This window comes from Numida meleagris, chromosome 2 (assembly GCF_002078875.1).
Source record: "Numida meleagris isolate 19003 breed g44 Domestic line chromosome 2, NumMel1.0, whole genome shotgun sequence".
Lineage (NCBI taxonomy): Eukaryota > Metazoa > Chordata > Aves > Galliformes > Numididae > Numida > Numida meleagris.
The window spans coordinates 31,595,655-31,621,949 of NC_034410.1; the positions used below are offsets into that span (position 1 = coordinate 31,595,655).

The window sequence follows — 26,295 nt, forward strand, 5'->3', positions numbered from 1 at the left end:
AGCAGCTGTGGCGGTGATGTAAGAACTTTTACCAAGCCAGCAAGCAATTTATAATGTACTGGTTTGGGCTTAGCTTACTTTTGACTCACTGGTTTTGGAATTGCTAGGCTGCCTATCAGGATTAACACACAACAGTCAGTCAGTATAAATTACTGGCATCATTCAGTTAAAGACAAGAAGCAATTGTAATATTTTGTCCCACTTTTTTGCTCAATATGTAAATGTCATAGTTTCCTCAGCTGGTTGCCCTCTCAGCCTAGCAGTGGTCCCAACGCTACAGTGGTAGGCAAACGAGGGTCCACAATCAGTCTTAATCACCCACCATTTTATTCAGTAAACAGTATGTGTTGATGCTACTAAGGGTACATCTACTGAATTCACTTCCCAAAACCCAGTAACTTTCTTACCAGGACACAACAAAGCCCTGGAGATCAGCGCCAAAATCTCTTCTCCTTCAACTGTTAGGACTTGAAAAGGAAATACCAGCTCTTCTTCCTGAAAATGGTTGTTTCTAGACTTCAGTAACAGAAGTAGATTTAGCCTAGGCTTTCCTCTCTTCACATACAATTTCCTGTTATCTGTTCAGATGGAACCTCCTGTGTTTCAGTTTGTGCCCATCGTCACCTGTCCTGTCCTACGTCTTAACAAGTGACAAAACCACTAACAGAATGCTATCTTTTAAGGAAACTAAAGATAGCTGTTCTGACTTATTCTACAAACCCTGTTAAGCCTGTCTAACTGCAAGCAAAATGCATTTCTGAGAAGTTTCCAGGACATCACAACATCAGCATAGACCACAGAGGCTTAGTAATCATTCTTGCTTGTCAGCAAAATATTAAGGAGAAATCTTTCTGTATAGTGTTGGGTAAAATAAATAAATAAATGCAAGGGGGCATTTTTTTGTTCCATTCTCACTTATTTAAAAAGCAAAGACCCGCAACCTGCAATTTGCTGGATCCAAACTGTGTGATACATGCTAGCTTGATCTTTGAACATCTGCTAACCAAATGGATGCGCAGGTCATGTACCACTGAGCAGCAGACAGATACATCCCATTAGGGGAGGGAAAAAGAAAAAAAAGTTACTGAATTGTAGAAAGGAACCTTTCAGCAAGTATCAACCTGCCAGCCTTTGGCAAGCAGCAACCTAACAGGGAGGGAACCTGAGAAAGGCACTACGAACTCCTAGCAGTCATCTCAGCACATGAGCAAAGGCTCTCTGTAGCCCACATCCTTTGAGGTTAACTGCATCAGCACCCTGGTATGCAGATGGTAATGACCAGGAGGTGCTTGGGGATCCCCACTGCTACTGATAATTTACATTTACTTAAAGATTGCAAGCGGTACCACAGACAATTAGCAGACACTTCCTTTTTCTTCTTTTTTTTTTTTTTTTTTTTTTTTTTAAATTAAAAGATACGGAAAGCGTAGTGCCAGCTTCATAATGAAACTTCCCTCCTACCCTGCCAATACATTACAAGTTGCACTTAAATTCACAGTTCATGCTGCCAGGGTTGTGTCTGGGGGATCTCAGCACTCCTATTTGTCACACCCGAGAGATACGGAAACTGTTCACTCTGACAGGATACAGTATTTTATAGGACTATTAAACAACCTTCTTTGGTTGCAGCCAGAGCAGCTCCAGACACCAATATGAGCAAGACGTGTTCTGCATCTTGTTTAGGGGAGACACTGCTACTATGCTGTTAGTGGCAGAAGCCTTGTGACAATAAAGCTTATCAGGACTGGTTTCAGAGCCATCTCTTGCCAATTACAGACAAGACAGCAAAAGCTCTCTTCGAAAAATAAGAACTTCACATTTCACTTAGAGCATTGGGACTATGAAGAAACTCTCTCCATGCCTTCTCAAGACTTCTCCTGGACACACTACAAAACAATTACACTGAAAAAAACAGAGACAAAGCCTTCAATACTGTCTCCCACAGTATTCTCCTGGAGAAGCTGGCAGCCTATGGCTTGGACAGATACACTCTTTGCTGAGTAAAGAACGGGCTGGATGGCCAGGCCCAAAGAGTGGTGGTGAATGGAGTTAAATCCAGCTGGTGAGCGGTCACGAGCAGAGTTCCCTAGAGGTTGGTACTGGGGACTGACCTGCTCAATATCTTCATTGATGACCTGGATGAGGGCATTGAGTACGCCCTCAATAAGTTTGCAGATGACACCAAGTTGAGAGGAAGTGTCGATCTGCCTGAGGGTAGCAAGGCCGCACAGAGGGATCTGGGCAGGCTGGATCGCTGGGCTGAGGCCAGCGGGATGAGGTTCAACGAGACCAAGTGCCGGGTCCTGCACTTTGGCCACAACAACCCCATGCAACGCTACAGGCTTGGGGCAGGGTGACTGGAAGAGTGTGTAGAGAACATGGTCCTGGGGGTACTAGTTAAGCAGCACTCAGCTGAACATGAGCCAGCAGTGTGCCCAGGTGGCCACGCAGGCCAATGGCATCCTGGGTTGTATGACAAATAGTGTTGCCAGCAGGAGCACGGAAGCGATCGTCCCCCTGTACTCAGCACTGGTGAGGACGCGCCTCAGGTACTGTGCTCAGTTCTGGGCCTCTCACTACAAGAAAGACATCGAGGTCCTGGAGCAAGTCTAGGGAAGGGCAATGAAGCTGGTGAAGGGTCTGGAGCACAGGTCTCATGGGAAGCGGCTGAGGGAGCTGGGATTGTTTAGTCTGGAGAAGAGGAGGCTCAGGGGAGACCTCATTGCTCTCTGTAACTACCTGAAGGAAGACTGTGGTGAGGTGGGGGTCAGCCTCTTCTCCTGTGTGGACGAGTGATAGTGATAGGACGAGAGGGAATGGCCTCTAGTTGTGCCAGGGGAGGTTCAGGTTGAACATTAGGAAAAACTTCTCTGAAAGAGTGGTCAAGTGGTGAAGCCACCAAACTTGGAGGTGTTCAAGAAACATTTAGATGATGTACTGAGGGACATGGTTTAGTGGGAAATACTGGTGACAGGAGGACAGTTGGACTGGAATCTTGGTGGTCTTTTCCAACCTTGGTGATTCTATGGTTCTATTCTATGGATTCTGTGATTTCAACAACAACAAAAAATAGCACGAGTAAATGGTTGTTAAGATAGAACAAAATCATGTCAGAGAGCAGTATCCTTCTCTGCCCATTTAAAAACTTGAAGGGCAAGACAATCGTCTGTAACAAGCAGAATTAAGAATGATACAGACGGGCTTGTGCACTGAGAAGGATAAAGTCTCCCACACACACCGCTCTGCTGGGGACTGACAAGCCAGTCTGAATTTGTCGCTTCTGTGGTTTCAGCTACTGTCCAGGCAGAAGGAAGCAAACGCTTAAGGCAATTGTGTAAACCCACGCAGTTGTTCTTTATTGGAACTGTTAAGACCGGGAGATTCATTCAGTTTCACCAACAATGTATTAAAAATGGAACAGACAACAAACAGAACAATAATGCATACACATTGTGACTAGTAAAAACCTCCAGAACATGGGGAACAAAAGTGGCATAAAAATGACAGTGTCAGAGAAAGGTGACCTCAAAGTGAATAAGTGATGACCACCATAGATAAAAGATGAAGACCGGTGAAAAGAGTCATAGAGGTACTACCCTAAGCAGCGATAACAGAAATTGCAGAAATTAAGATGAGGAAAGAGTAAGACTGCCTTCAGCCAGGAAAACATTTCAGACTTCAACTCTAAAACCATTAATGAGAGGATACATCAACTGGACAGAAAGCCCAAAGCTTTACATTCTTCTACTGGCAGCAAAGTCACTAATGAAACTCAGCAATGAAGTGCAACACATAACGTTACTGTAAACAAAGAATAGATCTAAAATAAATATGGGTGCAAACAAGGATTATTAGTTTCTCAGCTTCATTATTTTGGATTGTTATCACCTTCCTTCTAGGAACCACACTTAAACATAAGCATTGCTTGACGTTTATAGCATGATATACTAACATTTTTGCTGAGACTTTTTTGAGGGGGTCGGAGAGGTTCAGTTTAACCAACATGCAGACAGAGTCTGAAGCTATCACTAAGATGCTGGTATTGTGAAGAGATAAATCAAAAGAATTCCCAATTCATGCACTGCATTAGAAGAAAGAAGAAGGGTAGAACTGTTTGCCTTTATATCAACACAAGTCCCAAAGAAAACATTTGGAAGGAAACAATTAAATCATTAAAATGGCAGCATTTGTATTTGCCAACCTAAATATGATTCAACCAACAAAACCCCCACAGCTGAAAGACCAAGGAGTGAATCTTCAGGTCAGGTGCTCATATCTTAGCAACGGGACTTGAAAAGGAGAAATCTGGAACCAAATTCCACACACACCTTTTGGTCAGAGAAGAGACACAGAGCTTGGCTAATGTGCTGTACAGTGACTGCAAAGGACGAATTGGTCAAATTCAGTTTAAACCATTATAAAACTGAATAGCAATGCCAGAGGCATGCGAGGAAGCACATATGCCACCTTCCTTCCGTGACTTACTAGATTCTATTAGGCAGCCACTGTACCAGGCTTTCTTGCAGTCAGACACACAGTTATTACGTTCAGAGATCCCTCTGAGCTCCTAGCAATTCTGAATGCTCCTAGAAGCTCCTAGCGATTCTGAATGCACTAGTTCAACTCGGAGCCCAGAGGTCAGCAAAAGTCAGTTCTCACTCTTTTCCTCTCTTCTGCTGCACATAACAAGGATTCCTATCAAGCCACATTTATTGGTATTTATCTTCCTCAGAAAAAAGCACCTCAAGAACCACATGTAGGACAGCCTTCAGCCAAAGACAGAGTACTCTCAGCAAGCATGCACTGCAAAAATTGCTCAGCGCCCTCCATGTCAGAAGTGTATTTCTTTTCATTTCTGTGGTTAGCACCATGGAACACCCAGACACTAAAATAGAATTAAGCACTGTTGTGCTCACTGCTAGATATTAACACGTGACTTGTACTCTAAGGAGCTTGCATTGAGTCAGCGGAGCTCCGCGCACTGGGCAGGCAGGGCTGTGTGGGCTGAGCTGCACTGCACCGACCAGCCTCAGCCAGCACTGTGCTTCTACTGACAATGTGTGCACCACAACTGCCATTAAATTTGTACTAATACAAAGTTGTCTGAGTGGCGGGCTGTTTTTTAGCAGTAATCTCAGTTCAGACACTTAGAGAATGAATTTGTGTGAGTTTTTTATTTTCTTCCTTCGCTCTGAGGCTGTCCTCAACTTTTGTTTTGTTTCAGTTCACGTGAAACAATATGCTGTGGGCTTCACGCTGACAGAGCTCCAAAACTAGCACTAAAAATACTGCGTTAATTCATGTCATAACTTCATCTATAACAATCTGGTGTTTCTGAACACGTGATATGTGCTACATGAAAGCCACAAGCAGCTGGAAGAGAACTCTGCAGGAGGAGGAAGCTAAGGCAGTCAGAGAGGAGAATGAGATACGGACACCCTGCTTCTGTCAGACTGCCAGCAGTGCGTTTCTTGACTATTTTGTTTTCTGTCTTACTTATGTTGCCATATTACCATCAGCACCCACGTCTGTTAACCCTGATGGCAGGAAGCGCCAATTATCCTAAGGCAATTAAAATACATTTGTCAGTGTTAATTTCTATCTCAGAAGAATACAGACAAGTACCCACAACATTACATACACAACACCTCCTCGTCCTTCGGACAGACAAGGAACTAGAGCAATAATGCAATAATTCCAGGCACAATATTGGAAGATTCACATACTGGTACCGCAAGTGGCAGCTGCAAGCAACTAAGAGCAATGCCTGTACTCACTTTGTAAACTCAGTGGCAGAGGACAGGCACCAAAACCCCGCATCTCAAAATGCTGCGCAGCAAATCAAAGTTAACCCTAAAGTACATCAGCTATAAAATGAGGAAAACCTTTCTGTTGGAAATAGAGTTCCTTTCTGAATTGCTTAGAGTACTGTTTGTAGCAACTGAAAATTCATTCTTACAAATAGAAACCGTAAGATCCAAGACTGCCACAATAATGTCACATTTCACCCTAGAGAGCATGCAACAAAACTTACAGTATGCAATGAGCAAAGGAAAGCCTATTAGGTATATATCCATAGGTGTTCTAATTAGACTCAGTTCTGTAAGATGACATACACACTTTCAAAAGTAAGTGAGCTGGCTGCACATGCACTGTTGCAATCAGCCAACTCCATCGGAGTTCAGCATCACTTCCTGCCCTCAGTGACCGTGCAGCAGTGTCGGCCTGACCACAGCTGCTCAGCAGCACCTCAGAGCACAGTGTGTACCCACACCTGCACACTTCACATCTCCCAGCCCTCTGGTTCCCCCCCACACCCTTCCAGCTTCCAGACCTGGGTCCTATACAAAGTGAACAGGACAGTCGTGGCCTAATGCAGCGTGTGGTTGGACATCAGAGCAAGGAGAAAGGTGATACAGGATCATGAACTCTATTGGTTAGTCAGCGCTAGAAATCAAATAATTACTATAATAATAAAGTGAAGCTCGTGGAAACTATGGCTTCATGCAAAATGCCAATGCTTTAAGAACACGAACCAGACTTAGGAAAGTAGAATGAGGCATCTGGAACTCCGTTATTAATCAAGGAGAGCCAAGGGACAAAGCCACAACAACCTACGTCCCTTCTCGGGTCTGTTACAAGCATTAGAGCCCAGGAAAAACACAAGGCAGTCAAATCACCCCACAAAGGAGTGCACTCGTTAAGCGCCCTTTCTCCAGTCATTCCCCACCTCTTAATAAAAACAGATCAGCAAGTACTGGGGAATAATTCCAAACGGCTTCAAGTAATGGAGTATGTAAAGCTCAAATTGCTTAATTCTCCCTCAAATGGACATTTCATCACCTCAGCGCCATCCTGAAGCGCCTGGATTTAATTAACCTATTTTCTTGAAACGTGGGCAGGAAAGAAAGGAAAAAAAAAGAAAAAAAAAAAAAAAAACAGCGACGGCCCTTCTTCCTCGTGCAGAGAAGCGCACAACGAGAGCAGGGACAGAGCCGCCAACACTGGCGGACCCCGGCGGAGCTCCCGGCGGGCTGTCGGGGCAAGGCGGCTGCGGGACGGGCGCGGGGCCGCGTCCTGAGAGCGGCGCTCGCTTCAGCGGCTCATCCGGAATGCCATGTACCTCAGAGCTAACGCGCACGGAGCGCAGCGGGAGCGGAACGAACAGCGAGAGCCCTCCGGAGCGGAGAACAGATTTTTGTTTAAGCGGCATACCGCACACCCTCGCGGGGTGACCCACGGTGCGCGGCTCCCGCTGCCCTCAGGACGGTGCCCGTCTCCTCAGCCCACCCAGCCCCGCCGCCAAGTCCGCCCGCGCTTCCCGCCCTGCCCCAGCCGCCAGCGCCCACCTGAGCCCCTCACCTGCCAGCTGCGGGGAAGAGGGAGAGAGGAAGGAGTCGGGCGCGAGCGGCAACCACAGGCGCAAAGCACTGCTCTAACTACGCCGGGGAGAGCAAGAGCACACAGAACAGCACCTCAACTCAGCACACCGGCTCGGCTCCGGGGGGACGAACCCGATCGGGGCCGGGGGTGGGGCCTCCGCTCTAGATTGACAGCCGCCTCAGCCAATGGGAAGATCGCGTTTGCCTTTCACCTCCCGCCCGCGAGGGGCGTTATTGCCGCCCGGCAGTTGAGGGTGAGGGTGTTTCCATGACGTCACGGGCGGCGCCTCGCGGCCAGGTGGGGCGGGCCGCGCTAAGGTGACGCGGGGCGCGGGTTTGCGGTGCTAAGTCGGGGCTGAGATCGGCGGCCGGGTCGGGCAGGGCAGGGAATGCTGCGCGCCCTGGGGGTGAGGGACGGAGCTAATCCCACAGCGGCTTTGGGGCGAGCTCCGCGCCGAGGGATTGCCGGCGGCCTCAGCCGTCCTTCCCCCGCAGAGCGCTGAGGAGAAGCGCGGGGCGGGGAGCGCCGCCCCGGGGTGGGCTTCCCCCACGCGCACTCCCGCGCTGACGTCCTGCCCTGAGCGCTACTGGAAGAAACCCTGTTCGAAAAGAAACAGCTCCGATGAGTAATAAGCTCCGCGCCGCTAGGAGCGGACGTTGAGGGCCATTTGCCGTTCCTGTATTCTTCGCAACAAAAAACGGACTAAAGGTAGCTCTGAGGGTGTCTTAACTGCAGTTACACAGGGAAGGTGTTTAATTTCTCTATGGATTTGCTGCTTATGCTTTTGTTCTGCCCTCCTGTTGAACAGAAGCAATGAAGCAGTATTGGACTAGTGCCTTCCTGGGCTAAAGAAAAGTTTAAAAATGAATTAATAGGCATCCCTTTGGGAATTAGGCCATTCTTCATTCTGTTAGAAAAATCAAAGCACAGAGAAATAGTGTCAGTCTTTTAATATGGCAAACACAAGATGGTTGTGTATATCAGGGTAAATGTATAGGCAGAAAGCCTCTGTCTGAATATAGATCGGTGTTCTTCCTTTTCAACAGATCAATCAAGGCAAAGCCATCCGGTTTATAATAGTGGTTTGGTTTTTTTTAAGTGGCTATGGTGTTCCCCAGCACTGTGCACTTAACCTTCCATTTATCCTCGCTTTTCAGTTTTTCTGTTCTGATTGATAGCGCCTTTTTAAGAAGAGGAATTCCATTCTCCATAATCCAGCAGTTATTATTTTTTTTTAATTCAGTTTCCCTTTGATCTAATGTGATGCATAATTAAATTGCGTGGTCTGAATTTAAACTCCACCATTATGTGTGTCCTTTTAACTCGCTTTTTCCTGTGGTTTTGTAATGTCAGTTCACAGTAATGTTTCCAGTGAGTGCAATGAAAAGAATTGTCTTTGATTTCCACTTGTTTTCTTTAATTACTAGGTGAAAATAATTATTTGATCACTGTTGAACTCAGTGGCACACAATGTTTTTTTCATGTTCAGGCAATCTTAGCCTCATGTTGGTGAACAAGTTCCCATACCGTGTGTATAGGCCAGACGGAGAGAGGCTTGCTGTAAGAGACAAATTACGTCCTGGAATTTGAGTTGAACAACTGAGACAGCTCATGTGAAGTCCTTCTACACTTACAGCAGAGGAATGTGTTTATCATTGTCCTTGTGTATGAGAAGGCACAAGCAGCAGTAGAATTGTGTGCATAGTCATTGGATTAACCCTTTCTCTTCTTATAACTTAACACATACACCTTCAGTCCTCAACAGGAGCTATCTGTCTTGAAATTCAGCAACATCTTTCCTTGTCTGCCAAAATAAATCTGTCCTTCTGTCCTTGGTAGCTTTCCTTTTCCACTAGCCCTCTCCATCATGTCATTTCTGTCTTTAAACCTGTACTTCTTTTTTTTCCCCTCAAAGACCACTCAAGAACCTTCTCTCCCATTGACAATTCTTTGCTAAACACTGCTGTTGTCCTGTTGCATATCCAGGCTAGTATTATGCAAGCTTCTGGCACTAGTTTTCTTATGTCTTGCTTGTATTTCTAAACACTTATCTATCATCTCCTTAATCTGCCTAGCCCTCTTTTAACATGTCTGTAGTCTCTGGGCCCTCTTTCCTGGCTCTTGTACTTTCCAGCTAGAGTACTCCTGGTTAAGCTGCCTTTGGAGCCCTTTTGAATACCTCCGAGGTGCAAAGTTTTCCTCTGAAGTGCCTGATGCTGCAACACTGATGTGAAAGCATCTCACCTGTGCTGCACAGCTTGTGAGTTGCTGCAAATACTTGTAAAGATCTCAATTCTGCCTTTCATTTGTCTGGTGGTGAGAGCTCAGGGAAAACAGCCTGCTGTCCTACCAGCTTTTCTCTTCACAAGAGGCTTAACTGGCTCCAGTTTACTCATTCGGAGCAGGAAGATTACAGACTTTGTATGTTGATGAAGCGGATGTGTGGCCAGAAGTTAGTCAAAAAGGAAAGGAGAAAAACTGAAAAGGAATGGATGTCTACAAGCCTGGCACATGGCAAGGAATTATCCTGGGAGTCTGTACCAGAGTGAAGAAAGTAAGCAGCTGTTCCTTCTACCATACCAAAACTGTTCTTCAAGAGAGTTCCTTTGCCAAATAGTCAGGTAGGGTAAAACAGGCAACAAACAGTAGGATGCACAGATTTGCTCTGGCTGCAGTGACCATGCATGGGGTGTGCCTGCTGAGTAATGTGACCTGTTGTAGCTATACAGCTTTTTTTCCACGGCATTGCTAATCCACTCATGGAAGGCACCAAGTAAATAAAGAAGGCATGCAACTTATGTCCTTGGGGTGTTTTTGTTCTTTTATTTGTTTGTTATATAAACAAGTCAGAAATGCAGACTTTAGAGAACCCTGCCTTTGCATATGTGTTTGTGTAGCTGCTGCCCCAATAAGCATCCATGGATTTGGAAACAGTTGAATTCCAAGTAGTAACATTCATCACTAGTACTAAATGTAAATTTCCTGCTGTTGATTTGTCTGTTCCATCCAGATTCAGGGAAAATGAGAGGACCCAGCTGTGGGTCTAGCTCCCAGGCTTACTGCAGTTGAGGGCCAGCTGGTGAATGTCAGCTGGTTACCATGTGATCAATGAGCAAATCTAACACCCAAACCACTGGAGAAGCAGGGAGTTAAGAAATCACTAAACTTCCACTTCACACCGAAAAGGACACGTAATTTTGATAATGACGTGGAAATAATCAGAGAGAACTCCAAGGTTTTCAAGACAAAATGATTTTAATTTTTTTAAAATTGTAGTGTTTTCCTTTTAGAATAGAAACTAAACAAATTTGCAATTTAAGATTCTGGATTTGTCAATCCTGTACTGGTTTCATACATGCCAGATGCTGTTTTACAACATTTATCTTCCTCCCCCTGATTGGTGACTATTACTCATTATTCCAAGTATTCTTGGATTTTAGTATTTATCTAAAATGCAATCAGATGGAAAAAATGTCATATTTTTTTCCATATTATTTAAGCCAGAAAATACCAAAGTACATGAAAGTTTACTATTTTCAGCAAGTATATTTGCAGAGACGTGATACAGATCTCTGCAGAATCTAGCATCCACATGCCATTCAGTTGGAAAAGATGCCCATACAGCTATTAAAAAACAATCTACCTCAGTGCACTCTGGGCTATAGTGTCCTTCCCTACTGATGCAAGCTTATTTATTCAGGTTGCTAGCAAGTAGGAGAGACGGAAACCTCCTGTGGGGCAGAAGGAATTAGCAGAGATACTCCAACACTCGTTGCTCTTCTCCCTTTATGAGTTTTATGTTGTTGCAGATGGAAGGCTTGATGTGTTTGTCCATTGCAGCCAGAGTTTCTGCTTAATTCGCTGGGCTCTGGGTGAGGCTCAGGCACACCTTGTGTTATTCTTTCTCTTTAGCTATTGCACACAGCGTAGAGCACTTCAAGTCCAGAGGCTGGAGCCTGCTGTCCTTTTCTCTAAAGACCCGTTTGCAGGTTCTTTAGTTTTTAAAGACTGGCCTCTTTGTTATTTTCCTGTTGAGAATAGGATCTACTTTCTCTTACTAATGGGGATCCTTTATCTTTACTTTTTCCTTTTGATACATATAAAAGGGAAAAAAAAGTCACAACTTTAAGGCACAGAAATTGCTTACACTGAGCAATTTCATTCTGTCAGGACCATGAAAGGTGCTGAATATATCTGGAAGGTACGCCTATGCATTTCACTTGGAAGGGAAAATAAATGATATTGTTCAAACCTTGTAAATTGTACCTAACCAGGTATGCTTCCTGCCAGCATGGGTGAAGTTTTCCATTGTGTAAACTCCTTGAAGATGCTAATGCTTGATTTGAGTGCACGTGATGTTTGGAAAGGTTCAATTATGGCAGGAACAAGCACAACCCTGAAAACGTGTACAAGTCCAGTTGCAGACATTAAGCTTGTTTGCAGACAGTTATTCCTGACAGATGGATTGAAAGAGCAGAGAAACAACTCTCCCCACAGACACTTGAAAGTCAGACTTCTGGCCTCCAGCCAAAGAGCTGCTCCAGGGCCTTCCCGCTCCCATGATCAGGCAGTCTCCCAGCTGTCAGAACAGGCATTGCTTCAGCCAGTTTGTGCCTATTGATAATTTGCATACCTGCACCTCAGCAAATGGTTAACGTACCTATCTAATGTGATAGCTCTTAGATATATACGTAGGTAAGAATTTCTCTGGAGGAGAGTTACTGCTGTATGAATTGACTGCATTTTGCATCAGGCATTTTCCAAACAGAAAAGCTATTCATTCTAGCTGCCAGGTTTCAGTGCGGAAAAGCTAAGTGGGTCCAGTTCTGCTGATATACACAATAGCAATACCTCCTTTTTCTGTATCACAGCCATTAGTGTCAGGGTCTGAGTTTTAAAACAATTCAGAAGCGTGCAAGTATGGCTTATTTCCTATTTTCCCCCCTGGCAGCAGACCTTATTTGTCAGAAAAATACATCTTCACAGACGCTGTACACCAGACTCAACACAAAAGCCAGTGAGTTCACACACGTGTTTTTGTTTTATCTTGTTTTGTTTTGTGCCGAAGGCTAGCGAAAGTGCCAGGCAGAAGGGATGCCCAGGAAACAAAATCTTCACCTTCGTGTGGAATAGCTTTACAGTTCCAGGCAGCTGCCTCAGACCAGATGCAGAGCTGTTGAAATCAATGGAAAAATCATCCTTCGGGTTCAACAGACTGAGCCAAATGCCTCACCTAATGGCTCAAAGTGTTGAGTGGCTGGAATTTCCTTTGGATCTGAAAGCACTGATGACAATGCAGGCAGCTGCTGGGAGGACAACACCTGCCCCTATTATTGTCCCAGTGATAACTGAGGCAAGAGAGGCTACCTAGTCCATTGCTCAATGTATCATTTCATACGTGCTGGTTTTTTTTCTAAGGGTTTGCTGCTAAGGAATGAGTTTCTGTGAATAAGGAAGTTTTGACAACAATAAAGCAATGAAAGCGTTCATTTGAACTCAGAGGCGGTTGGTGCAAAGGAGAACAAAGTATTTATGGCATTACTGTCAACCTGACACAAATGACCAACAAAGTAAAATAGAGGAAAAGCAAACCTCCCACACAGTGTGCCATGGGCAAACACAAATATAGAGGTTACTAGGAAAAGGCACAGAAGGAACTTTACTTACCAGCAGCCCAGGTATAGCCAGTTCATCACTGTCACCTCAGTCCAGGCAGTTGCTGATCATACAAGTAGCCACTTTGCACTAAATCAGTTAACAGTATCCTCAACTATGACAGAGATATGCGGCTGCCTTCCCACTTTCTTGCTTCCAGAAGAGATCTGGAAAAGGGGTATTGCTACATGGTTTTAAAGCCATCTGCTTTTAAGGTCTCCCTATTGAATACAAACAGACATGGATTTACCAGCTGTTAAGATTTTTATTTTTATACACTGTTATTTTCCCATGGACTTGAACCCCCTTAAAAAAAAAAAAAAAACTATTGAAAAGTTAAACAAATACTATAGCAAACGTTTTGAGGCCATCATTCTGTACACATTTGTAGGAACCAAGCATGGCAAAACATATTTTAAAGCCTTTAAAATGGAAAAGGCCTCCATTTGTAACCAAACAACAAAAATATGTGGCAGAGATATGGGATGGTTTATATACATTCATTCTCACACTAGTTAGTGTAATGGAATGGGAGCTCAGAGTTTTGTTGTGGCTGTTAGAAGTTATACAGGCAAAAGACTCCTGGAGACATGTTTGAAAAAGATGAAATTAAATCATGTTACCTAATGGGGAACAGGTGATATAAGAATGTGAGAGCTAAGATAAGAAGTAGCTGAATTCAGGAAAACCCGTCCCACAGAATGAAAAGCTCACAGTGCATTAAATGGGCTGTTTATCTAATCTCAAAGAGCTAAGGTAATGTGTTATGGTAAACATTTACTTTGCAAGGAGAAAATGAAAAGTGTAATATTTACTCTTCAAAGTGGATCTCGTACAGGTTATGGAGTTATAGTTCAGTGTTGAAGTCAAGTATTAAAGGTGCATTTCTTAGGCACTTGGGGGACTGTTATAGGCTGGAATAAAATAGTTGTAGTGATAGGGGAAGGAAAGCAAGCAAGCATGTAGACCTCCCATGCACTGGCTTTAGTAAGCCAAAATAAAGTCACTTGCTAGTGGTAGGAAAAGTGTTCATTTTCTAAGGCATAAACATACTGCAGTACTAAAATAATAGCTATGGAAGGATGAGGGAGTGCAATTAATTTAAAGCCTTAAAATGCTGTCAGTAAAATCTTTTTCAAAGAGGCTGCAAAGGAATTTGAGAATCAGAGGTGAAAGGAAAAGTTCTGTCATGAATTAAAAACTAGGTAAGAGGGCCTACAAAGATAGAATAAATTACTAGTTCTTAAAATGGAAAAAGGTTAATAACAGGATTCTCCAAGGACTCCAGTTGGAGCCAGTGTTTGGTATATTATTCAGAGTCTGAGATGATGAATGGTCTGGTAGTAAAATTTGCTTGTGATACACATTGTTTGGGTTTGGAACAGTTTGAGAATTGTGATGGATACCAGATGGATCTAATAAAGCTACTGTAAATGTTTGGAAGCAATATAATTGTGAAGGAAACGCCAACGGAGAAAGTTTAAGATACGGCTTGTTGGAAGGAATATAGGCTATGGCACATGTATGCAGTGGGCTCTGAATGAATGGTAACTTCCGAGGAAAGCTCTAAGGAACAGGCAGTAAGGTTATTCAAAAAACACCTGTAAAATTGCCAGTGTGATTGCTGTCATTTCAAAATGATTTGCCAATATTAATTGACTGCGCCAAACTGTTTCCTCGGGGAAAAAAATAAATATTTGAGGGTCAAATAAAAAAAAGAAGTGAAGCTGTAACTGGAGAATTTGAAAAGGTTCAGGTGAACCAGTTCACTTTCCTTCCTGGTGAGGGAGGTGCATATCTCGTGGGGCAGTGTCAGGGCTACCACTGCATAAGTTGTGCCAAGGCAGGTGGGCCAAGGGGTTTCATTTACTCAAAGCAAAAAACAAACAAACAAAATAATCCAACTATCTCTGGCAGTGATTAAAATAATCCTATGAAGATGACTCTACCTGATCTAGCATGTTTGTTTAGCTGTATGCCAAGAAAAGTTTGAGTCCTTTCAGCTATGCAAGAAAACATTTTAGATAGGTGGTTAGGGCTCCCACAGCACTGGTGAGTGTTTTCTCACTGAAGAAGTAGGGACAGTAATGTTGGAGGGTATATTGTATTTTCTCCTACCTCTCTTCTAAGCAAAGAGCTTCTTTGAGGCTGAATGGGATATTTGTGTCCAATGAACCTATGTTTTTAGGGTTTTAATTTGGTGAGCAGAAGATAGACTTTAATTCTTCATTGTAACCTATTTTTATTTAAATTATCCAGGTTAGCCGTCAAATTAATTTGCAGTGCCCAATATGCAAATACATTTGCTGACAGCTCGTCCAAGACGTTTGCCAAGTGCTCAGCAGATGTCACGTAGTAAGTAAGTAAGCATTACAATTTGTAACAACAGAATGAAAGGTACTGAAGAAAACAATATGATACCATGCAGTGTTCCTCCGGGCGTTCCTCTGTCAGGCCACAAAAGGCTGCTATAGAGAAGGTGCTTTGCAAAGACATCTCACATTGCTTTCCTTTGCAATATTTTACACTCCCATTCCCTCATTTCATCAACCCTTTTTCTTCATTCCTTCATCTGACCCATGTATACCACTAGCGCAACCTCAAATATTCACGGTACTGTTTTCCCTCTGTTTTTTCCCTTTCTCCCCCCCTCACCTTCTCAGGTTGCCATCCTGTCACTTGTGGATGTACTTGTGATAGAGAAGATCTTAAATTTGAAAAGCACCTTATTTAGCAGATACTTGCTAAAATGTGTGCTTGCAGTTCTTAATATCTTACAAGAGAAACAAACCAGACATAGCCAGCTGGCACTTTCACAAATCATGACTGTCATCATAAAAGTTCCCCTGTTCCAGTGAAAGATGTATATTCAGTATTCATTCTCCCAAAGAAGAAAAGGATGAAAAGTGACACAGACAGTGTGTGAGTGAGGGGGGAGAATGATGTGTGCTTTTGGGATTCTGTGTTCCCAAGTAGTCGAGGGAGGAGATGCCCGGAAAGGTGGCTGTCATTTTTATTCAGCAAATGTAGGCTGAATGGCAATGACATCTTCAAAGTGCCAGCTGAAAAGATCTGAGTCATTCAGGTGAGGTTTCTGAATATAAATGGCAAAAAAAGTTCAGAGTGAGATACTCCTGGGGGAAAGAAGACAGCATTTCATGAGTAGCAGAACTACTGAAGCCTCATCTCTTACAGATTTGTTTCTCTACCTGATTGTTACAAAGCCCCCAGCAGGCCTTCAATAACCCTAGTTTTCCCCTCATCTTTCTACATATCCCTATGCTCTCCTGCTCACCTCACTCTGGGTGCTCTAATTAGCAGGCGGGGAAGGGCCCAGATGTGCTGTAGCTGTATTACACCTCTGCAGCCAATCAATTAGTAGCACAGACTAACAGGCCAGCCTGCTCTCACCCAAACGAGCAAAGAATGGCTGATTTTTTTTTTATGCATGATGAAGGAAATAATAGGCTCTTTCTATCTAAACACACGTATTTAGATGATTTGCAGGAACACTGCAAATTTGCCGAATTTTACAGAAATCAGTGTGCAGATTCATAGTTATTAGAACCAAACTGATAGACGGGTGAACAAACTACTTGGCTGAGTGGGCATTGTTTCCTTAAGAAAATGAACTAAAAATAGTTTTCTGTTTTGAATGCCCAAAACTCGGGGCTCTCTTTCCAATGAATAGATGTAAATAATTTTCAACCATTATAAAAGAAATAAAGCTTAGCTATCTGATCCAGATGAAATAACTCTGTAAATGGAAATTCATTCCTAGAAAAACAAAGGAAGAAAAAGTCAAAAGAGACTCTAAGCTGGGCTGAAGCATTACAAGCACGGAGCAGTACATTTCTGGTATAATGCTGCCATCCTGACCACCAGATCAAGTAATTCTCATCTGTTTTAGCTTGTGCAAAATACAGGCAAGAGGGTTTTAGTTGCTATTAACCCATCTGAAACCAAAGCAATGGCAGTCTCTTCCTGGCTATCTTGGGCAGAAGTAACTGTGTAGCATGGTAGCTGTGCTCTCTGCAGAAACTGCCATGCAGATGCCATGTGAGCCAGCCTGAATTTGAAAGCAATATATTCATGATCTCATGAGGATGCATTCTAGGTTTTATTGCATTAAGGTCACACGGGTTTGCAGAGCCTTGTACTGCTGAGTTGTCTGCTGTTACATCTGTTTGTGTGAGCTGATGCCAAGTTTTGTAACGTTTCATGGTACTTTACATGATGAGTAGCATGGATTCTAAAAGCCTAGTGGTCATTATCCCAAGTCTTTTCACTTTGTAGTAGCCCACCACTTTCTTGGAGGATCACACAAATATTACTGTTGTTGCCATTTGTTTTACAACTTCAGAAAATCTGAAGTCTTATGAAAACATAACACTGAACTATAAAAGGGTGACACAGTTACCTTGACAATAGAAACAGTATGGCAAATGCTATTCCCGGAAGTAGGTAACTGATCTAGATTTAATTTCTGGTTGATACTAACTCCTAACTAGGCACCCTGCCAAGTGAAAAAAACCTTCATTCACCAAGCAAGTGACTAAGAACTTTGTGGTGGACTTGTAGTGACTCTGACACAAGTGCTGTACAAGCATAGTCTGTTTTCTTGCACGACAGCAGCTCTTTCAAGGCCACAAGCTTGATAAGGACTATTCACATTCGCAGAACGCCCACACTAGAGAGATCAAAAGCCAAGAACAGGAGAAAGTGTTAAACACCACACTTCTGGTAAGCATTGTGCTGAAATGGGCTGGCTCATTACTGATTTCTGCCTTTAATTTGCACAGATCACTGCACTAAGAGATCTGCTACTGAGATGCATGCACGCACGCACATGGATGCATGCACACGCACACGCTCTTTAGACCTGGGACTTCTCCATTTGCTTACTGCAGTTGTCAGGGAGCTGTTCCCTGGCTAGGAAGTGCTATTTTTTGCCAGCCTAAAATTTCAAGCATCCATGGAAGATTGCATCTGCCTCTCAGGTCATTGCTGATGAGGGAGCCAATGCAAAAACAAAGCAACAGCAATTGTGACTAAAGGGAGAAATAACTTATTCCACTGGCAGTAAAGCAAACTCAGCCTGATGCCACACAAATGTAATTTCATTGTCCTGAGCACTAATCTGTACATGTAATCCAATTCTCAGCTATGTTTCTTCTAATATTGCCATTATGCCCCCATTCTTTGCCCTAAATCCTTCTCCCCTCAAACTCCTCTTACAGTCCTTTAATCTGTTCATGCAACATCCAAAGCTCTCCTTATGTTCCCTGCTTACAGCCTGTAGGCTTCTGCCCCCATCTAGTCACCTGTTAGACCTTCACACCTCTGAGATCTCTGCCCAACTATCCTTCTTGGCAGAAATTGGCCAAGAGATGCACAGCTCTTAAAGACTTTATTTCCTGAAGACATGAAAGTAAAAAAAACAACCAAACCAAACAAAAACACCACAAAAACAAGCCAAACTATGCAAACAAACAAACACCAAGAAAAGAAAACATGCTACTCTCTCTGTAAGAGGAATAAACCACTAAGAAGAGTGTGCAAACTTAGCATCTTTGAACACTGAACAGTGAGAATCTAAAGAAGTGAGAACCTCTAGAAGGGTTGGATGTTCATGGAGCTCCAAATAACAAAAAAAATTCACCCCAAATGTAGAGAAAAAAATTCTCAGGCTCAGTTCTTTATTTCTTCTTAATCAAGGCCATAGTGTCACTTATGCCAAGGGTTTGTCTGAGTGGCAGAACTGAGTGGGACAGTATTCCTGCTGCCACCCTGGACTCTAGAGGGTGATGGTGGCTCCTCTGCAGCTGCAGCACCATTCCTCAGCAGGAGAGATGCAGGGTGACATCCAAAGCATTACTCATTCCCTTCTGCCTGCAGATAAGTGATGCTGGCAGTCCCTAATGCACTCCCTGGGCACTGAGCCCAGATGGCCCCTCGTGGCTGTGGGGGGAGGCACCATGCAAGTTCTCAGTCTCAGTTCTGATTCTTCCCATCCCAGCCTCCCCCATACTGCAGGTATTATCTGAAATGTCATAGACATCTCAACCTTATCACCAATAAACAATTCTGAGCAACTTCTGGTCCTTAGCAGTGCTCTCATGGTCTCCCTCTGTGAGAAAAGCAGCAATACAGGTGACTGTTGGATTGCTCATTGTAGGGAACCTCGGCTAGCTACACAAAATAATCTTGTTGACATACTTCATTCATTAATAATAATAATAAAATGAGCTATTTGACATGAGCACCTGGGTCATTTGCATAGCTAAACATACAATGGATAGAAATGTCTTGCTTCCCAACAACGTCGTAATAATAGTCCTTAATAATTTAGTAGAGCTCTGCACGAATACTTGTGTCCTGCATATTCCAGGACAGGAGTCATGTAAGTGTGAAACTCAGCTGTCAGCTCTGGAAATCAAGTACTGGTCCCAGTCTCAGCTATCAGACATATGTCTGGGAATGGAACAGCGCATACAGCATCCTTGCTGGGTGAGATCGCTAGCACTACTGCTAACATCATGGAGGAACAAAATGCAACAAAGATGATTCATACTTATAATATTTCCTATGTAGATACCCTTAACTTTTAAACATAATCTAAATTAAACAGCAACAACAACAAAAACGAAACAACAACTTGTTTCCAATTCAGCAACAGAAGCATACAGCATTTTAAATTAGCCTGAGAAATGAGAGAAGGCATAGTAAGATGTAATTCTCTCCTTTGATGCTCTATATTCTGCAAATTCATGATATTTACATGCTATATTAAGCAGATTGAAGAGCTGCTGTCAGCCAAAAGCAGGAAAGAAATGAAAGGGCGCGAGAATATTTTTGGAGAGTCATAAGGAGAAAAGGCTTTGACAGACTTCTGACTAATAAACATCACACCAATTGTGAGTTCTTTCTAAGGATATGCTGGCTGTCATAGAATCTTTTGGCTTATAGGAAAATAGAAAAGACAAAATTTTCAAGTAAAGATCAGTAGAAATAATTGGATTTAATGACCTCACTTCCTTGAACAGCCCCAAACAAGTCAACAAGCTCTTGCTTCAAGACACGTTTCTGTGCATAGATACTCCACTAGAAAACTGGCTCATGAAGATCTGCTTTTCTCCTCTTATTGCTAACAAAATGATTACTGAAGAAGATTTTAGGTGCTTGGTTGTTTATTGAGCACTGTCCATGATCTGGAAGATGCCAGTGAAGGGCAACCAATTTACAAAAGCTAGAAATCTGCCTGTGAGAAACTAGGCAGAAGCTGTGGTGTGGGGGAGTCATGATACCAAGTTAGTGATGACTGGCAGGATGGGAATACAACTTCTAACAGCACCTTGAATTTGGAACCCACATTGCAAATTTTTTAAGGAAAAGCAGGCATTTTTGAAGAGACTACACCAGAATCTAACTTGGGAAATGAAGCCGCCATGCTAGAAAGAAGAGGAGAAAATCCAAAGATTTATTGCATATTCTCTCTTTGCTACCGCATGACATAAATTACAAGTCATAAATTATCAATCTGAGTAATCATATTTCCGGGTCACTCAGATCACTCCAACAGGGAGAAGTCTTTTCACTTATCTCCGGTGTCTACCCGTCACTCCAGCTGTCACTAAGAGCCTGGTTCTGTGTGGTTCCCCTGATGTAAGCCCCCATGAGTTGCAGCCAGAAGTGCAATTAAAGAAACCTAAGTTTAGATAGTTTGTTTCTGAAACTGTTGTTGCCTCTAGAGCTCCAACTGAAAGAACAGCTTAAAAGGATACATTTCTCCTAGTTTTATGCATTTTTAATCATTTCATAGCTTGTTGCCAAATGTGAGAGTTCAAGCTATTGTAGCTCTAGCAAGCTAATGGAGATGAGCCAATTTTTGCCACTCAGAGTCCTGGCTCTGTTTCTGCATTCCTGTCCTCCCACTTGTTCTGTATTGTTCCACAAAAACACCTCATGCTTAGGCTATTTATTTTCAGATGTGAAACTTTTCTCTCTAATTACAGTGAGAGAGTAGATGGATGTGCCCATTCTAATGTGAAATAATCTAATTGTAACATCATCTGTATTATTTCTGAAAAAGTCATCAACTCTGAATAAAGAAGGCAGTGAACGAAAGAGTGAAGTAATGGCATGTGCAGTAATTTCAAGGCTTAAAGTAGTCCTGATAAATCAGGAATGTGAGTCAAGTGTTTCGGAAAGTTTCAAGATTTGGGCAAATTGTTTTCTGATGCTGCATAGAAAAAAATATAAGAAAAAGAAAACAAAAAATCCCTCCGGGCTGCTTGCTAATACAGTTGAGCATAATTTGTTTCTTTATATAGCTTGCAGCCTACAAACTTTGCAAAGAGAGTCAAGAGTTTATGAGAGGGATGAGTCAGTGACTTAGGGAAGGAAAGAGGATTTTAGACACGTGGGGTAGCAGGTGTGACACAGCAGACCTCTGCTGTAGGACACTGCAAAAATGCAAAACAAAGGAGACTTAGGGTTTGTTTGCAAGGGGATGCTCAGTATGTTAAGCCAATTCACCTGACCATGGGCAGCCAATGTGTATTAAAGCCCCAAATGGATGTCCTCATTTAGCATTAAAGTGGTCCTAATGTGACTTAAGTGGTCCTTAATCCTGAGGGACTTAGTCCGTGGTGAAAGAGTGCCCTACATTGAACCAAAGGCATTTTGCAGGATGAATTTTCAACACACAGTTTTCTCTCTTGTTAAGTTATGCCAGCTGACTTCATGCTTCTGTTTGACTCACCATAGCATTGCTGATTTTCCCCTTGAAACACAGTCTTAATTTAAGTAAAGAGCACTCAGAGTGACAGGACAGAAAGTGTCTTGGGCAAATTACAGCCACATGCTGTGCTGGAAGTACTAGAGGCTGCATAATATCACTCAGAGAACAGGTAAAACCAGAGCAAAAACACTAACCAAACATGCCCTGAGATAAAAATTCCAAGGCAGAAGCCTGGAGGTAGCTGCCCTAGAACAACACCACACAAACAACTGTACTTAGGGTAAACCACCTCTGCTGACATAGGGATCACCCTCTGTTTCAGCTGGGGTGACTTTTACCAGCCAGGGCAGATTTGCCTTCATTCAAGAAATTGCTCCATGTTCACTGGGGTGGAAAATGGGGAGTAGGAGGTAGGTAGGATTTTCCAGCTGTACTGTATATACATGTCCGTGGCTCTGGGTTAGTTATAAAGTGGTTATGATGGTGCTTTGGGACGGAAAGCAGTACTATGGTTGCTTCCCTGTCTCATGATGCAAAATATACTATGGTACTTATAGATGGAGGAGCATTACACTCCTCCTGACTTCCCCCTATAAATCCATCTCTGCAAGGCCTAAGAAGATAAACCCCAAGGAAGACAGGATGAACTGATCTCCAGGGCATATCCAGCTTTCAGCCTTCTGCACTCGGCTTCAGGATGGGATGTCAGCATCAGACGCATCAGCCTGGGCAAGGCTGGAGTTCATTTTACATGGCTCCACCAGCTGTTCCAGCCTAATAGCTTCCTTATGAACAGCCAGAAAATGAAAATTGACATAATTAAAGGAAGAAAATGTCAAATCCATTGTGGCTTCCAAGGACACTGGCAGCAGGGAGAATATGGGGATTATTCCTGACACCTGCTTCACTCCTGTTTTAAACTTTTCCATTGATGAAAATACAGAGACTTGTATTTTCTAATGAGGAAAGCTGAAACTAGGACTCTTCTAGAAACCATACAGTTTGCATCAGTCTTTGAATCTTTTGACATGCTTACCTAATCTCATAGCATGCACTTACCTGCAGTTTGGGATTGACTATGGTCTACTTCTTCTATCTGTTACAGCAAATGTTTTCTCCATTCTGGCTTCTGCATGACCTGAAGTGTGTGGGAGAAATTTCCATCCCAGCTTCAGTCATGCTGAAGAATTAGGCCCCGGGCTCTGCAGATCAGCTGCCTCCTCCAACAGATACAGGCAGAAGAATTCCAACAGTGCTCTCATCTGCCTACATAATGGCCTATAAGTGAAGGATGTTCCCATGGTCAGAGCTGGGCTAATTTCAGAGGTGAAATGGGGAAGACAAAGGAGTGGGGCTAGCACAATCACCTTTTGCATGACAGTAAATAGTTAAGAGCAGCTTGGAGTGATGGGTCCAGCCAGGTCTGCTCAGTCCTTGGACAGACAATGATGAGCAGGTTGGGTACAGGTAGGGGAACGCAGCATCTGCTGATATTCTCAATGTGTGGTGCAGCTTGTCAGATACAAACAGCAGATTGCAGGGGCTGCTTTGTATCTTGGCTCTTTCACATTGTGGGATGTCACTGGACAAATCTAAGCATACAGGAAAGGGGAACCACCTTCCTCTGTGCTATACTGTGCTGGTGTGGCAATCAGTCCCAGAGGCACTGGAAAGGACAGGTAAGAAATCTGTGCATGTGTGTGTGTGCACATCTGTGCGTGTAAGATACACAGAAGGGGGACAAATCTGATTTTCCCTGCATCAAGATGGATCAGTCTGGCCTGGCAGCATTGAGACAGGAACCCTTCTTGGTGCTCTTATCTGATCGGGGAAGTCTGTAGAAGAGAAGAGCAGACAGCACGATCTTTCACTGTAGTTGCTGAGAAATCAGTTGTGTTTCTGCAAAGACAAAACAAAGTGCATCCAGCAGAGAGAAAGCATAGGTGGTGCAGATGAGGCTTGTGCTTCTGCAGCGGTCCTTGCACCCTTGCAGCTAGGATAAATCCACAGCCTGCAGAACTGGGTGAGATGGTATTAGCATTCAGCCTCTTTAAGGCACAGCTTTCTAATCCAGGTGTCATGGAGGTGTGTGGTCTTACCTGCTCAAAAAGAGAGAGAGAGAGAAGGAAGAATAATAGAAATGAAAATGGAATGTAAGGAAGGACAGTGCAAAAAGGAGGCTGGAGAAAGAACAGTAAGTTTCAGGTATAAGCTAAATCCAGTGGACGCGATGATGTCTCCTTTCATTTTCTTAGCAGAATTAGGATGATAGAAGCTCATTACTCAGGACAAAGTAGATGAGAGCCCAGTTATATTACAGTACATTTCAGGAAAAGGTGAAAGTAGGGTAATGCTTGTAAAGCTGGATTCTGAGTGCCAACTTGGACTTCTAGCATCAGTAACAAACAGCAAACTCAAAGGGTGCTAGCCAGAGTGGCTAATCCCCTCACTCATTTTCTTTAACATTAAGGCCTGATTAGGGATTTTTTAGCAGGAGTCGATTTGATTTCTTGTTTAATTTCTGTTTGCCAAACATTATTTTAACACAGGCTGTAGGCAGTATATTCTTTACAGACTAAATGTTGTGGGCTTTTTTGCCCTTAGCTTTTTCTGACTTACATAAAAAAAGATCACAGAGCAAGCAGAGATTGGCTTTTGCTGCCTAAGTCCCCTTGCAGTATAGTCCACAAACAGAACACCAGCTATGCCCTTGTCAAGAGCATCCTGCCCAGAGCGCAGTGCAAAGCTGCCCTAAGGAGGGCTGAATCTCACTCAGGATCTTGCAACAAACAAGGCAAGAATAAATCATGACCATTTTCAATTCAGTCGTCCTTTAAGAAGCAAATGTCCAGAACATTTGCAATGTGTTCTTCAAAGGATGTTGTCGAAGGTTAAGCGGCACTATGTACATTCTGGATATTGAGTTTATGAGACACAGGGAAGAAGACATTACTCTCCTCTCAGTCTGCCCCCTACATCTCTGTGTCTAAGCATTAATTGCTGTTGTCTAGATGAAAGTGATTTACCTCAAAAAAAATTATATGGTCTGTGATCAGCAAGCTACTGTTATGTGTTAGATTAGGTTTTCAAGTTTATTTCTTCACTTCAAAACTTGCAGTATCATTGCCATACAATGCCAAAAAGGATTTCTTGTCATTCAGCTAGAGGGAAGTGAGTGCTCCCCAGGAAACAGCTTCATTACTGCATTTACAGAGAGCACATCCAACACACAGCCCTTGTGCTGTGCAAATCATACCTCATGCATAGTTAAATACACACTATTGCTCATTTAGGCTGCTCTTACTTGTCCATAATTCTAATAAGCTAAGCATTAACAATGATATATGGAGCTGCACTCAGGATGGAATTTGGCACAATACCCTTTCTCTCTCAGGACAGGCAAAGCCTGGCGTAGCAAAAAAGATTTTCAGCAATCACAGAGAAAGTTTATACACTGTCTTACCACATTAGGCCTATCTAATCCTGCAAGCTTTCTGAACAACATGTGGAGGTGCAGTGGATCCGTTGCTAATGGCCTTCTAATGTAGCTTTTAGGAGACCTGAGCCTTGATGCGGTTTGGTGACAAGAGAGGGGAGCAAAATCAATAGCACAGCTTTGCAGCATGGGGTACAATGCCTACAGAACTCCTCAGGCATTCCCTGACACACTGCTCTGCCTCAGGCCTGTGCTGCTGCTTCACTTGGAACAGAGGAACAAAGCCCTGCTGTGCTCAGGATGGAAGAAGAACTGAATCAATACCATATCGGTGTTGCAGGACAGCTGCTGCCACCCGCCAGCCTGGCATCTCATAGAGAATCTTGGTTGGGAGCCAAAGGTGTGAAGATCTCCTGATCTCACTGTGAGCAATAAAGTCCTTTGGAGCTGCTGGGGCCACTGCACATGAATTGTGAATTGGCAGACTCATCTGGGAACAAGCAGGCAGGCAGGCAGAAAGGAAAGAAAGAAAAGGAAGGGGGGAAGGATGGAGAAGGAAGGAAGGAAGTAAAAGGAAAGAAGGAAGGTAAGGAAGGTAAAGAAGGAAGGAAGGAAGGAAGGAAGGAAAGAAAGAAGAAAGAAGGAAGGAAGGAAGAGGAAGGAAAACTTCCTTCCTAGTTTTGCATGAATCAGCATCTACAGGACTGTCTTAACCCAGCACACTTTCTCCCACACCATCAACCTTCACATTACAAACACACATCATGCCGTGACAGGTTAATGACAGTTAGAACAAATGTCACATGGAGTCGTGTCTGCAGAGCACTTCCACTTAGTACAGCTTAACAACAGCATCATCTAGTGTAACATGGATATTAACTGCAAGAGTGAGTCAGTGAAAACTGCTGACTATTCAAACGAACAGTCTAGGGAAGGAAGCAAGCCATTAACCATTCACTCATGAGGCAACATGCTGGATAGGCCAGATGTTCTGCTCCTGCTATGATTCTTCCTTTTTTCTTTGATTGTTTTATGTCTGGGTGAATTTTCTGTAGTCTTTACTTTCTCACATTTCTCC

At 43.3% G+C, this 26,295-nt stretch overlaps 1 protein-coding gene and 1 long non-coding RNA gene across 16 annotated transcripts in view; one reads left to right on the plus strand and one right to left on the minus strand.

Moving 5' to 3' along the window:
* OSBPL3 (oxysterol binding protein like 3) overlaps window positions 1-7,549 on the minus strand; it is an 86,457-nt gene extending 78,908 nt beyond the window's left edge. For 9 of the 15 annotated variants that reach the window (XM_021387434.1, XM_021387435.1, XM_021387422.1 and 6 more), the window contains exon 1: window positions 7,363-7,512. The gene's annotated coding sequence lies outside the window, so the exon portion shown is untranslated. Of the gene's footprint in view, window positions 1-7,349 lie in introns of all 15 variants that reach the window. The other 6 variants (XM_021387430.1, XM_021387432.1, XM_021387431.1 and 3 more) reach the window with 4 other exon arrangements.
* LOC110393944 overlaps window positions 7,631-26,295 on the plus strand; it is a 143,845-nt gene continuing 125,180 nt past the window's right edge. The window contains exons 1-2 of the long non-coding RNA XR_002435276.1: window positions 7,631-7,700; window positions 15,298-15,397. This is a non-coding gene — a long non-coding RNA (uncharacterized LOC110393944). The remainder of the gene's footprint in view (window positions 7,701-15,297; window positions 15,398-26,295) is intronic.